The sequence below is a fragment of the Macaca fascicularis genome, chromosome 1 (assembly GCF_037993035.2).
Source record: "Macaca fascicularis isolate 582-1 chromosome 1, T2T-MFA8v1.1".
Taxonomy (NCBI): Eukaryota; Metazoa; Chordata; class Mammalia; order Primates; family Cercopithecidae; genus Macaca; species Macaca fascicularis.
Genome location: NC_088375.1, coordinates 81,641,151 through 81,655,413, shown reverse-complemented (window position 1 = coordinate 81,655,413; position 14,263 = coordinate 81,641,151). Strand labels below are relative to the sequence as shown.

Here is a 14,263-nt window from a genome sequence, read left to right as displayed (position 1 = left end):
CAAGTTCTCTTTAAACCAGCTTTACCATCCCACTCATTCTCTCATTAATGAGGTCAATGAGGTTTTAAAAAACCAGGTACATAAATCCTAAACATAATGCTTTCTTTATAAAAGTAAATAAATAAAATACAATTTAACTCACAAAAAAATTAAACCTGTGCAGGCGCAGAGGCTCACACCTGTAATTCCAGCACTTTGGGAGGCCGAGGCAAGCAGACCACCTGAGGTCAGGAGTTTGAGACCAGCCTGGTCAACACGGTGAAACCCCGTCTCTACTAAAAATACTAAAATTAGCCAGGTGTGGTGGCAGAAGCCTGTAATCCCAGCTACTTGGGAGGCTGAGGCAGGAGAACTGCTTGAACCCGGGAGGTGGAAGTTGCAGTGAGCCGAGATCGTGCCATTGCACTCCGCCTGGTGAGCAAGAGCGAAACTGTCTCAAAAAACAAAACAAAACAAAACAAAAAAATTATACCCAGCTGGGAGTGGTGGCTCACACCTGTAATCCTAGCACTTTGGGAGGTTCAGGTGGGCGAATCACTTGAGGCCAGGAGTTGGAAACCAGCCTGGCCAAGATGGTGAAACCCCATCTCTACTAAAAATACAAAAAATTAGCTGGGCGTGGTGGTGCATGCCTGTAGTTTCAGCTACTCAGGAGGCTGAGGCAGGAGAATTGCTTGAACCCAGGAGGCGGAGGTTGCAGTGACCCAAGGTTGCACCACTGCACTCCAGCCTGGGTGACAGTGAGACTATCTCTAAAAAAAAATATATATATACCCTGCCACTTGAGTTTAAATTGGCCTCCAATTCCAAATGACCACAATGCGATTTACTTTAACTTTCCCTCTTTCCATATTTGTAATTCTGTTCTCCAACAACAAGAAATATTGCTTTCATCCTTCTGAATATATTTATTAATTTATTTGATTCAAAAATACACAGAAAGTAGTTTTAGAATCACAAACCCATACTACCATGAAAATTACAACTACCAACTAGGGTTCAATATTTGTTTACAGTTCTTTTTGTCCTTACGGAGAAGATACAGTCAAAATGCTATAGACAAAATCTCTTGAATTAGTTCTTTTCGCCCCTATTCAATCGATTCTTTTTGAATCTGTCTAGCATGAGCCTATAATCCTAGCACTTTGGGAGGCCAAGGAAGAAGGATTGCTTGAGGCCAGGAGTTTAAGACCAACCTGGCCAACATAGCTAGATCCCATCTCTACAAAAAAAAAAAAAAAAAAAAAAAAAGAGGGAGAGAGAGAAATTCTTTCCGAATCTAAAATCTGTTTAGAACAGGAGTGGCTTGGTTTACTTCACTACCCTTAGCTAGAGTGTTTTTAACTGTGGAGGTTCCTTTCACATGAAAATAGGTCCTCACTTTTTGCATAGGTGGCCATAGACATATAATAGAAATAAAAATAAACAAGTAGCAGAATATACAAAACAGTTGCATTTTGATCACTTCCCAGGAGTTGTGCATTCAATTTACCAGTGACTTCATGTTTCTACTAGCCTTTTGCTGATATCCTAACTACACATTAGTTCTTTCCACCCCACATGGAAAATGACAGTATTGGCATACTTTAATTAACTCCAGATATTTTTCTCTATTTAGAACTCTGAGAAGTTGATCTCTCTCCAGAGGACCCCAGATAATAAAAAGCAGTTCAAATTCTCTAGAGTTGGGCCATTCAAAGCCAGTTTTAAACAAGAGGTTGAATGATGTCCCCACATGTTCAATTTTATATATGGTGTTAGCATGCTTCCAGTGATAAGGGAGTTTTGTTAATGACTCGTATAAATGACAGCTTAATTTTTACTTTTTAATGGTTGTGCTGTGTGCTTTCCTCTCATTTTTAATAGTTCGTTGTGTGATTTGTGTCCTGTTAGTAACAGGATTCTAACAAAGCCTAACTCTGGGTGAAATCTGGAGTTTATCTTCAGGCCCCTGGCCCTGTTGTATCACCCTTTCCCACCTTGATGGTAGTCTCCCTATTTTCCTTGTATGCAGTGCCCTGAGGAGATCTTTTTCACACATTTAAAAGTATTCCTTCATCACAGTATCTGAAAGTCATTCACACGAAGTTGTAAATATCAGATAATAGCTTAAAGTGTTACTCTTCTCCCTTAGACTCCTACAGGACAACCAGAGACAATCAGCTTCACAGGAACCTATCCTCCTCGCTGGCCATGTAATTTACATAATTTGTAGGGCTGGGTGCAAAATGAAAATGTGCTTATCTTGCTAAAAATCTAGGAAAAAAACTGTAGTTAAAATACTAAAATATAAAGCTGGCGTGGTGGCTCACACCTGTAATCCCAGCACTTTGGGAGGCTGAGGTGGGCAGATCACTTGAGGTCAGGAGTTCAAGACCAGCCTGGCCAACATGGTGAAACCCTGTCTCTACTAAAAAGACAAAAATTAGCCGGGCATGGTGGTGGGGCACCTGTAAACCCAGCTACTTGGGAGGCAAGAATCACTTGAACCTGAGAGGTAGGGATTGAAGTGAGTCAAGATCGCGCTACTGCACTCCAATCTGGGCAACAGAGTGAGACTCTGTTTCAAAACAAACAAACAAACAAACCCCTAAAATATAAAGCTTTTTTTTAAAAATTAATTTTTATTTATAAAATGTAATAGGGATAATAGTGATATATGAGTCATGACATAAAGCTACAAATTGCAAAAATGTACCATTTTTTGTTTCACCAATTTATATAATACAATGGATAACAATACTTTATTGATGTGAAATCTTGATTGGTCATAAGATTTTTCTGACTCACCTTTCTGCAACTCATTTCTAAAGACATCAAAAGTTGTATTTTCTGTTTTATTTTTTAAAAGAGGGGCTATGTTAATCTTCTCTGTTTCATTCCAATTTTAGTATATGTGCTGCTGAAGTGAGCACCAAAATTTATATTTTCAAGATGATGACAGCAGAGTAAGAAATAAAAATAAAACCCTAAGCCTCCCAACCAACTGAATGCAGTGCCTGTCAGCCAAAGGGACCCCAGAGGAACCTTAAAAACTGAGTTCCCAGCCATGAGGGGATGGGAGGTCAGACACACCTCAATATGCCCCATCCTTATTCATCTTTAACCAGAAAATTTTCCTAAGGAGTATGCAGAAATCAACCCTGGGGAACAAGAAACAGACGACTCATTAACTTATTGCCTTTAGCCAGTTATCTGAGGCTGTGACTGGACTCCCCCTTCTTTGCGTGTGTGTGTGTGTGTGTGTGTGTGTGTGTGTTTGAGATGGAGTCTTGCTCTGTTGCCCAGGCTGGAGTGCAGTGGCACGATCTCCGCTCACTGCAAGCTCCATCCCCTGGGTTCATGCCATTCTCCTGCCTCAGCCTCCGGAGTAGCTGGGACTACAGGCTCCCACCACCATGCCTGGCTAATTTTTTGTATTTTTAGTAGAGATGGGGTTTCACCATGTTAGCCAGGATGGTCTCGATCTCCTGACCTCGTGATCTGCCCGCCTTGGCCTCCCAAAGTGCTGAGATTACAGGCGTGAGCCACCACACCTGGCCTTTTTGTGGTTTTAACACAGCAACTAACCAGCATTCCTTTCTGATAAGAGATCACTTGACCACAGAGTGGTTCTCGGCAGTCTGCAGAAGATGTGCATTGAGCAGATAGATATTCCGTAGTTTAATTTCTTTAACTTAGTGCTTTATTGTATAGTTAAAATTAAAAAAAAGAAAGCAAGAAAGGAAGGAGCTATCAAGTTATGAAAGGACATTGAAGAAACTTAAATGCATATTACTAAGTGAAAGAAGTTGTATTAGTCTGTTTTCATGCTGCTGAAAAAGACATGTCCAAGACTGGGTAATTTATAAAAAAAAAGAGGTTCAATGGACTCACAGTTTCACATGCCTGGGGAGGCCTCACAATCATTGCAGAAGGTGAAAGGCACATCTTACATGGCTGCAGACAAGAGAGACCTTGTGCAGGGAAACTCCCGTTTTTAAAACCATTAGATCTTATGAGACTTATTCACTGTCGTAAGAGCAGCACTGCAAAGACCTGCAAAAATCATTATTAGAGATAGAATGGGATTGTTTGTGATGATAGAGGCTCAAATCATTTTTCCCCATGATTCAATTACCTCCCACTGGGTCCCTCCCACAACATGTGGGAATTGTGGGAGCTACAATTTAAGATGAGATTTGGGTGGGGACATAGTCAAACCATATCACAAGTCCATCTGAAAAGGCTACATAACATATAATTCCAAATATATGACATTCTGGAAAAGGCAGAGCAATGGAGACAGTAAAAAAAAGAAGATTTCTTGGTGTTTGGTGAGGGGTAGATGAATAGGCAGAGCACAGAGGATTTTTAGGGCAGTGAAACTATTCTGTCTGATACTATAACGGTGGATACATACTATCATATATTTGTCAAAAACCATAAAATATAACATACTAAGAGGGAACCCTGATGTAAACTACAGTGATAATGACATGTCAACATAGGTTCATTGATTTTAACAAATGTACCTCAGTAGTGTGAGATGTTAATAATTGGGAAGCTGTGTGTGTGTGAACACCTGATTTTCCTCTCAATTTTTTGTAAACCTAAAACTGCTCTAAAAAATAAAATCTATTAATTAAAAAATTAATAGGAGGCTGTGTACAGAGATTCTTTTTGTACAAGGAACAAAACCAACTCAAATTAAGCCGAAAACAAAAGTAAATGCATGATAGGTCTTGGTCCTGCCATGTGATGACTTAAATCTAAGGTTATAGCAAAACATCTGAAGCTCATTGCCAGGCTGTGATAGTGCAAGACCCTAAACAGAATGCTCACAATGGAGAGGCTCATGACATTAAGCCACAGAGGCACTATGAGAAGCTTGCCACAGGTAACAGCAGCAGAGCTGTGAAACTTGCCTGTGGATCTACACTTTGGAAGTGGCCCACAAGATGAACTCGATGGGAAAGAGTTGGGCAGGTAGATCCATGGCAGGCCTGCTGAGTCCTGTGCATAGGACACCCGATGCAAAAACCTCATCCATTTTGTGCTGTCTCTTTTCTTCCTCCAAAAACCCATATGATGTATATTTCTCTTACCTTTGTTTCCTACAGTAAACCTAATCCTATAGATGCAAGAAGGCCTGTATACACAGAACAATCCCTGCAGTCAGCAATGGAGCCTCTCTTCTATTAAGTGACAGAGAAACTGAGTCACAAAATAGCCTAGGAGTAGAATGATGGTTGCTAGAGGATACAAGGAGAGGGCAATGTGGAGTTGGTGTTCAATGGAGATAAACCTGCAGTTTTGGAAGATGAACAGATGAAAGCTGTGGTTTTGGAGATGGATAGTGTGATGTTGCCTAAGAATGCAAATGTATTTAGTGCCACTGAACTGTGCACTTAAATGCTAAAGCTGGTAAATTTTATGTTATATATATTTTATCACAGTAAAAAAATGTCCAAAGTAAATGCATGCTAAAGATTCTGGAATGTCATTGTAAACCCAAGGTAGAATATGCATGGCCTCAGGAATAACCTAAACAGAGACTCAGAAAACATTGGAATCCCCTTTTCAAGGTGGGAGGAAAAGTGCCCAAGCTTTATTTTTCACAGCTTCAACCATCAGATTCAAGCCCCAAAATCTAGGGAAAAAACTCATTGACCCATGTTGGGTCAGGTACAGTCTCCCATATCAATCAACTATGCACAAAATGTCCCCATGCCACCAGGACTGTGTGGCGGCCAATTTTGGTAAGTACTCCATGTGCATTTGAAAACAACATGGACTTTGCTGCTGTTTGGTGCAGTATTCTACATATGCTAAGGAAGCTAAGTTTGTTAATTGTGTTATTCAAATATTCTATATCCTTATTGGTGTTTTTGTCTGCTTGTTCTATCCATTACTAAGAGTATTGTATTAAAATCTCATACCAAGATTGCATATTTTCCCTTTTTGTCTTGCCAATTTTTATTGTACCTATTTTGTGGCTACGTTGTTATAAGCATGTAATTTTACTACATCTTCCCACTGAATTGATCTTTCATGATTATGAAATCTTTCTCTTTATCTCTGATAATACTGTTTGCCTCAGGGTGTTCTTTTTCTATTACATAGCTATATCAGCTTTCTTTTGGTGTTTGCATGCATTTCTTTCTGTGCTTTCATTTTTAACCTTTCTATATATTTATAGTTAAGCTATGTCCTTTGTTGCTTTTAACTAGGCTGAGAATTTTGTTTTTAATGTAGTCATTTAGATTTAATGGAATTAGTAATATATTTGTATGTAAACCTACTTTCTTCTTTTTGCTTTTTGTTTGGCTCATCAAGTCTATGTTTTCCTTCCTCTCCTTTTTTTTTTTTTGCTTTCTTTTGCATTAACTTTTTTATTATTTTGTTTCACCATTAGACTGGTTTTTACTATTCTTTTGGTGGTTATCCAAAATGTCAATAATGCAGAGGCTAAGAAACCCTGACTAGCCTCTTGTTTTCTCTAAACTGGCAGTGAAATCTAGAGGTTTGATTGGATTCAGTTCATTTTTTGGGGGAGGACAGAGGTCTTCACAGCTGGACCTGTATTGTACACTGTATTATATGAGAAGGCAATCATGTCCCATGCATAGATGCACAGATTGATGAGTGGCCTTGGGTGTTTCAGTCAGATCCATCTATTAACAAAGGTCTCCTTTAGGCTTTCACCTAATTGTGTTAGCATCCATTGGTGATGGCTACCCAGACTCATTATTTCATTAAGGGTTGCAAGATGGTGACTCCTCTATCACTTGTTCTCCTATTAGCTGCAATTCTTAAGAAGAGCATCGGCTTGTTAACTACTTACAGTCCACACAGGAAAGGTAGGATAAATGCATGATTGATGAAGCAGGAAAAGAGCGTTACTATGCAATATTATACCAAACACTTGGTTTTAAATTAATCTATGAGGCCTGTTGAAGGAAACAGACATCTAGGGGGCAGCAGAGACCACCAGCTGCTGAAGCCATCACTGATCCCTCTGACACGCATTACCACTGAGTGTTGTCGCTGCGCAGTGCAATTTCAGCTGCCTAGAATCCCAGCTGCTCTCAGAGGCCATATTCCCTTGCTCCTGCAGTGAGGAGCTGGGGTTGTCTCTGGTGCCTCCTGGTCCTTGTCACCTGCTGCTGCAAGGTGAGGGAGTATCTCACCTGGGACCAGCAGAGAAACCCAGCAGTCCTGTGTTGGGGGTAAGGGGGAGATGTGGAGGGGAGAGGGGACTCTGTCTGTGACAAGAATGCAGACTCCACCAGTTCAATTCCCTAAGTGCATTCTTTAAACAGTGTCAATATGGTATCTTGGATAAACGTGTGGGCTTTTAGCTAACACACTTAGGTTCCAGTCCTACTCCTACTACTGAGGAACTGTGGATGAAGCTCAGCTTTCTCACCAGTAGAATGTGGCTGATGATAGTTGCTATTGTACGGCATTGTTGCAGAAGCAGGAGACGGTGTGTGTAAAGGGGTCGGCCGGGGACCTGATGAGCAGGTGTGTGTGTGCACCTGTGTGGTGTCAGAACAGGGAGCCCCTCACTGTTCCCTGGTGAGGCTTGGCCCAGCTCCCAAGCTGATGGCTGTGTTCAATGCCCATCAGCCTTTCACCTCCAGAGAAGCATAGCTAGACAGGGTGCACAGGAGGGCTGGGCTCCAGGCTCCCACGCCCTCTGTGACAGATGAGCAAAGGAAGACCTTGAGTGACTTCTCCAGGTCACTCAAGAATGTGGCAGAGTAGAGGCTGGAATCTAGATTTGCAGACTGTCAGTCTTGAGCTTGTATTGGCTGCATCGAAGTTACTATTTTCTCTGGATACTCTTAGTGCTTCTCAAAATCCTTAGGTTGTCTTGGTTTAAGTTGTAGTCACAGACATTTTTAGAGACTCACACATGAAATGAGCCCTCAGTATACATGTGTACTTTAATTCATACAATTATACTCATCCGGGGCTTAACTATAGTCTATCTCTTACCAGCCCAAGAATGTGAAATACAAAGTGCAGCCTACACCCTAACTGCAAGGGAGAGTGACTGAGGGGCTGTGGATACCACCTTCCTAGCTGATTTCACCGCCAGGCCTGCTGTAGGAACAGGCTTGTTAGATCTGAGGCACCTTAGACAGGATTCTTAACTCAAAATATCTCCCTCTCTACCTGCTGTGGGGATTTCTTTTTTTACTGTCCATGTTCAAAATTGGATTAATTGTCATCCTTGATTCATAATACCCTCATTATTATTAGTCAACACAAGGCTTTCTTTACTTTATTTATTTATTTATTAGGCAGAGTCTCACTCTATCACCAGGCTGGAGTGCAGTGGTGCGATCTCGGTTCACCACAACCTCCGCCTCCCAGATTCAAGCGATTCTCCCGCCTCAGCCTCCCAAGTAGCTGGGATAACAGGCATGTGCCACCACATCTGGCTAATTTTGTATTTTGAGTAGAGATGGGCTTTCACCATGTTAGCCAGGATGGTCTTGATCTCTTGACCTCATGATCCGCCTGCCTTAGCCTCCCAAAGTACGGGGATTACAGGCGTGAGCCACCGTGCCTGGCCAACACATGGCTTTCTTTAATTTCTTTAAGTTATTATTAGTAGTATGACGAACTGGTCGCAGTAGCTCATGCCTGTAGTTCCAGCTCTCTGTAAGGTCAAGGTGGGAAGATCGCTTGAGCCCAGGAGTTTGAGATCAGCTTGGGCAACATAGGGAGAGCCCTATCTCTACAAAAAATACAAAAAATTAGCCAGGCACGGTGGTGTGTGCCTATGGTCCCACCTACGTGGGAGGCTGAAATGGGAGGATCAATTGAGCTCAAGAGTTCAAGGCTGCGGTGAGCCACGATCACACCGCCGCACTCCAGCCTAGGCAACTCTGTGAGACTGTCTCAAAAACAAAACAAAAAGTATGATGAATTCCTATGTATCCACCACCCCACCCAAGAACTAAAAAATTACCTAAAACTTTCATTTCTCTATATGCTCCTCCCTCACTTCGTTTCCCACTCTTCAGGGCGAAAGAGACCACTATTCTGTTCTTTTTGTATGTATTTTCTTTTTTTCATGAGTTTTACTTCATATATTTGTATGCATATGTTATATTTTCCACATTCAAAATTTCTCCACTAAACAGGGAAAAGAGAACGACCCTTTATGTGAAGAAGAGCTAATACGTACTCCTTGAAAATAGAGCCTGGCAGCTTCCTACACATAATTCTTATTAAAAGTATTAAAAATTGGCTGAGTGCAGCGGTTCACGCCTATACTCCCAGCACTTTGGGAGGCTGAGGCAAGCGGATCACTTCAGGTCAGAAGTTTGAGATCAGCCTGGCCAACCTGGTGAACCCCCACAATCTCTACTAAAAATACAAAAATTAGGCAGGCGTGGTGGCGGGCACCCTCTAATCCCAGTTATTTGGGAGGCTGAGACAGGAGAATCACTTGAATCTGTGAGGTGGAGGATGCAGTGAGCCAGCACAGCACCACTGCACTCCAGCTTGGGTGATAGAGTGAGACTCCATCTCAAAAAAAAAAAAAGGAAAAAAGAAAAAAAAAAGTTAAAAATTCCTCTTCAAAAAAAAAAAAAAAAAAAAAAACAAAAAACTTTGAAATGCATAGTCCAAGAAAACATGTCATGTTGATGCTTCAGCATGTTGCCAAGCACCCCAGGGACATATGTCCCCAGTTGAAGAGCCACTTCTGGCAAGGTGGCTCTGATAGGCTGAGAGAGAGAGGTACAGCCCTCTGGCCAAGGAAGTCAGGGGCTGGCTGCTGGGGGTGCAAGCACACCAGAGCTTGTGAGTTTGCAAACATACAGGGCTCCAAGGGGTGTGGGCACTGATGTCATGTGCCATAGGAACCAGCACCTTAGCTTGGTCAGTGACATGGGACCTGTGTGATCTGGCTTAAGAAGGTACCAGGGCCAATTAGATATTTCTCTTTTGGCAATTTAGACAGAAACACAAAGGAGTTATTTGCTAGTAAGTTGTGAGAGCTGTATTAGGCAAGTCACAAGAGAATTGGAACTGGAGAGGCTATGATAGGCCATGGGGAAGTCCAAGTTGTGCCGGAGCAAAAACAGTGAGTAATCAGCTGGATGCGGTGGCTCACGCCTGTAATCCCAGCACTTTGGAAGCCAGGTGGGCAGATCACTTGAGGTCAGGAGTTCGAGACCAGCCTCACCAACATTGTGAAACCTTGTCTTTACCAAAAATACAAAAATTAACTGGGTGTGGTGGCGGGTGCCTATAATCTCAGTTACTTGGGAGGCTGAGGCAGGAGAATCACATGAACCCTGGAGGTGGAGGTTGCAGTGAGCTGAGATCATGCCACTGTACTCCAGCCTGGGTGATAGAGTGAGATTTCAATTCAAAGCAAACAAACAAAACACAATGAGTAGTCCAACGAGGCCAGTGGACAGTAGGACTGAATTAGATGGGTGACCAGAGCTGAAGCTTGCTAATGGGGGTGCAGCAGTGTAAGGACCCACCGTTCTGATGCTGAGGTTGCTGGAGCCATGTGCAGCCAACATACAGCGGAATTCACTTGCTGATTTTGGGAGGCCTGGCACCATCAAGGCTCTGGTTCTTAGATTTCTTGCTCTCACATATTCATAACCTTACTTAATCCAACTTTCCATCTGCCCTATGCCTGACCTGCGCCTGTACAGCTCAGTGTGACTGGAGTAAAGCACACAATCAAGGTGTGGTAGTTTAAAAAAATGCCCATAAATGATTTGGTATTCCTTACTTTAAGAGGTGGAGGTTAATTCCTCTTTTGAGAGTGGGCTGGACATAGCAATTTGCTTCTAATGAATAGAATAAACCTGAAGTGAGTAGACAACTTCAGAGACTAGATTGTAAAAAGCAGTTCCCTCTCTGATTTTTGTATCACTTACTTGTTGTGGAGGAAGTCAGCTGCCGTATCATGATGACATTGAAACAGCCTAAGGAGAGAGCTACGTAATGAAGAACCGAGGCCTCCTGTCCGAGGCCTCCTGCCCTTGGCCATGTGAGTGAGCCATCCTGATAGGAGATCCTCCTACCACAGCTGAGCCGTCAGTTGACTATAGCTCCAGTCAGTATCTCGTGAAAGTCTTAGAGGTCAGAACCACACAGCTAAATTCCCAAATTCCCTAGGCACCGAAATTGTAAGATAATAGATATTTGATGTTCTAAACCACTGAATTTGGGGAAATTTGTCATTTGCAAAAAATAAATAATATATGTGTTGATCTGTCTTACATTAAATTAATAGTCACTAACTCAACTGGCCCTTAATGCTACCTGGCAGCACCATGTCTTATCCATTTTTCAATATCACTTATTTTATTTTATTTTAAATTTTTTTTGAGGCAATGTTTCTTGCTTGTTGTCCAGGCTGGAGTGCAGTGGCATGATCTTGGCTCACTGCAACCTTCACCTCTCAGGTTCAAGCGATTCTCCTGCCTCAGCCTCCCAAGTAGCTGGGATTACAGGCATGCACTATACCTCCTGGCTAATTTTGTGTTTTTAGTAGAGATGGGGTTTCACCATGTTGGTCAGGCTGATCTCAAATTCTTGACCTCAGGTGATCCACCCACCTTGGCCTCCCAAAGTGCTGGGATTGCGGACATGAGCCACCGTGCCCAGCCAGATCACTTACTTTATACCTCCTCTCTCTCTCTCAAACCTCCAACACCTCTGCCCCATTCTCACTCTCAGCTAAAGCCCTTCACTCCCATTTCCATGAGAAAGGTCAAAGTGCTGAAAATAGAACTTCCCAAGGTCCCACTGTGACACCTATCCTCACACTGTATCTGCCATCTCCCCTGTGACAAGGGATGAACTATCTGTGCTCTTAGCTATGGCCAACCTCTCCCCTTGGGCTCTAGGTTTGATTTCCTCTTGGCCCTCAAAGACATCCCTCCTGAAATTCTTCCCCCTCTCTATTTCTAGGTAGAAAGAGCATCGACCCATGTCCAATTAGCTACTTACAGGTCAACTAAGAAGAGGACTGAGAGTTAACCATTGGATTGAGCAACATCAAGACCACCTGGATACTGGCCAATGATTTTACCCTGAACATCTGCCTAAAGTGATGGTAAGAGAGAAAGGCAGGACAGAAATGAAGAGACAGTGAGAATACATACTACTTTCTTTTTTTTTTTTTTTTTTTTTTTGAGACGGAGTCTCGCTATGTCGCCCAGGGTGGAGTGCAGTGGCCGGATCTCAGCTCACTGCAAGCTCCGCCTCCCGGGTTTTTACGCCATTCTCCTGCCTTAGCCTCCCGAGTAGCCGGGACTACAGGCGCCCACCACCTCGCCCGGCTAGTTTTTTGTATTTTTTAGTAGAGACGGGGTTTCACCGTGTTAGCCAGGATGGTCTCGAACTCCTGACCTCGTGATCCGCCCGTCTCGGCCTCCCAAAATGCTGGGATTACAGGCTTGAGCCACCGCACCCGGCCGAGAATACATACTACTTTCATGAAATTTTGTTGTAAAAAGAAAGGAAGAGGCCAGGCGTGGTGGCTCACACCCGTAATCCTAGCCTGGCCAACATGGCAAAACCCCACCTCTATTAAAAATACAAAAATTAGCCAGGCATGGTGGTGTGAACCTGTAATCCCAGCTACTCAGGAGGCTGAGGCAGGAGAATCACTGGAACCTGGGGGGCAGAGGCTGCAGTGAGCCGAGATCATGCCACTGCATTCTAGCCTGGGCGATAGAGACTCCGTCTCAAGAAAAAAAAAAAAAAAAAAAAAAAAAAAAAAAGAAAGGAAGGAACAGGACAGGGGCATGGAGTCAAGAAAGATTAAACATTTTTTTTAAGGCAAGGGAAACTATAGCAAACTTGTATGGGAAAGTAAATGATCCAGTAGAGAAGGAGAAAACTGACAATGCAGGTGCATCTGTGGCCGCTTGGCAGTAGGAACTGAGGGTGGGGAAGCATGTGGTATAGTGACATGCCCAGCAAGAACAATCTCAAAGTACACTCGTAAGTCCCCATATTGCATATGGATCTCTGTGAAGGGTTGCATGATGAACTTGAGATAGACACAGTTCCTACCTTTATGGCCTTGTTTTCTAAGACTAGGTCAGAGGACTCTCCACCTTTATGCCATCTCTTTTCTATTATATTTATTTATTTATTTGAGACAGGGTCTCACTCTGTCGCCTAGGCTGGAGTACAGTGTCTATTTACGGGCATGATCATAGCTCACGGCAGTCTTGACCTCCTGGGCTCAAGCAATCCTCCCAACTCAGCCTCCCGAGGAGCTGGGACTACAGGCGTGTACCACTGCACCCAGTGAATTTCTTGTTTTTTGTAGAGACAGCAGTTTTGCCATGTTGCCCTGGCTGGTCCTGAACTCCTGGGCTGAAGCTATCATCCCACCTTAGCCTCCCAAAGTGCTGGGATTATAGGCATGAGCCCCTGCACCCAGCCTGTCTCTTTTCTAGCCAGTAGTTTTCTTTCAGAGAAAGTCAAAATGTCTCCCTATTTACACTAAATATAAGTCCTGAACTGTTTCAGCTTCTGGGGTAGGTGAGGTGAGGGTCTCTGTCAAACGCCAGCATTCAGAGGCGTATAAGAAGTATTCACTGTTTTCCTCTATTCACAACACATTTTGCTTCTGACACCAGATATGTGGGTTTTTCCCCCTCACCGAACAATTTTCCAACATCAGCTGGGTGTCCTACAAGTTAACTCGATTCTGACATTAATTGCCTGGAGTTACAACAAGTTAATGGCTCAGTCCTACAAGATCACCCCCACTTCAGAGTCCAGTCATAAGTGGTGGGTCCCCAGGTCACCCAAAACTTCTGTCTGACTTGGTTACAAATTGGTGGTTCCCACAACCTCCTCTTCATGTTCACTTATTTGCTAGAATAGTTCACAGACAGCAGAAAGAAAAGTTACTAAGTTATGTATTTATCATAACACAATGCAACTCAGGAATAGCCAGATGGGAGAGATACATAGGCATAGGGCAATGACATGATTTGGCTGTGTCCCCACTCAGATGTCATCTTGAATTGTGGCTCCCACAATTCCCACATGTTGTGGGAGGCAATTTAATCGTAAGTGCTGGTATTTCCCATGCTGTTCTCTTAATAGTGAATAAGTCTCATGAGATCTGGTGGTTTTATAACAAGGAGTTCCCCTGCACATGTCCTATTCTTGCCTGCCACCATGTAAGATGTCCCTTGCTCTTCTGCCATGATTGTGAGGCCTCCCCAACCATGTAGAACTGTGAGTCCATTAAACCTCTTTC

General features: G+C 43.0%; 1 pseudogene; it reads right to left on the bottom strand.

Annotated features, from left to right (window-relative positions):
• Positions 1–2,817: 2,817 nt before the first annotated feature.
• Positions 2,818–2,915, bottom strand: LOC123570988 (U6 spliceosomal RNA; annotated as a pseudogene).
• Positions 2,916–14,263: the final 11,348 nt, after the last annotated feature.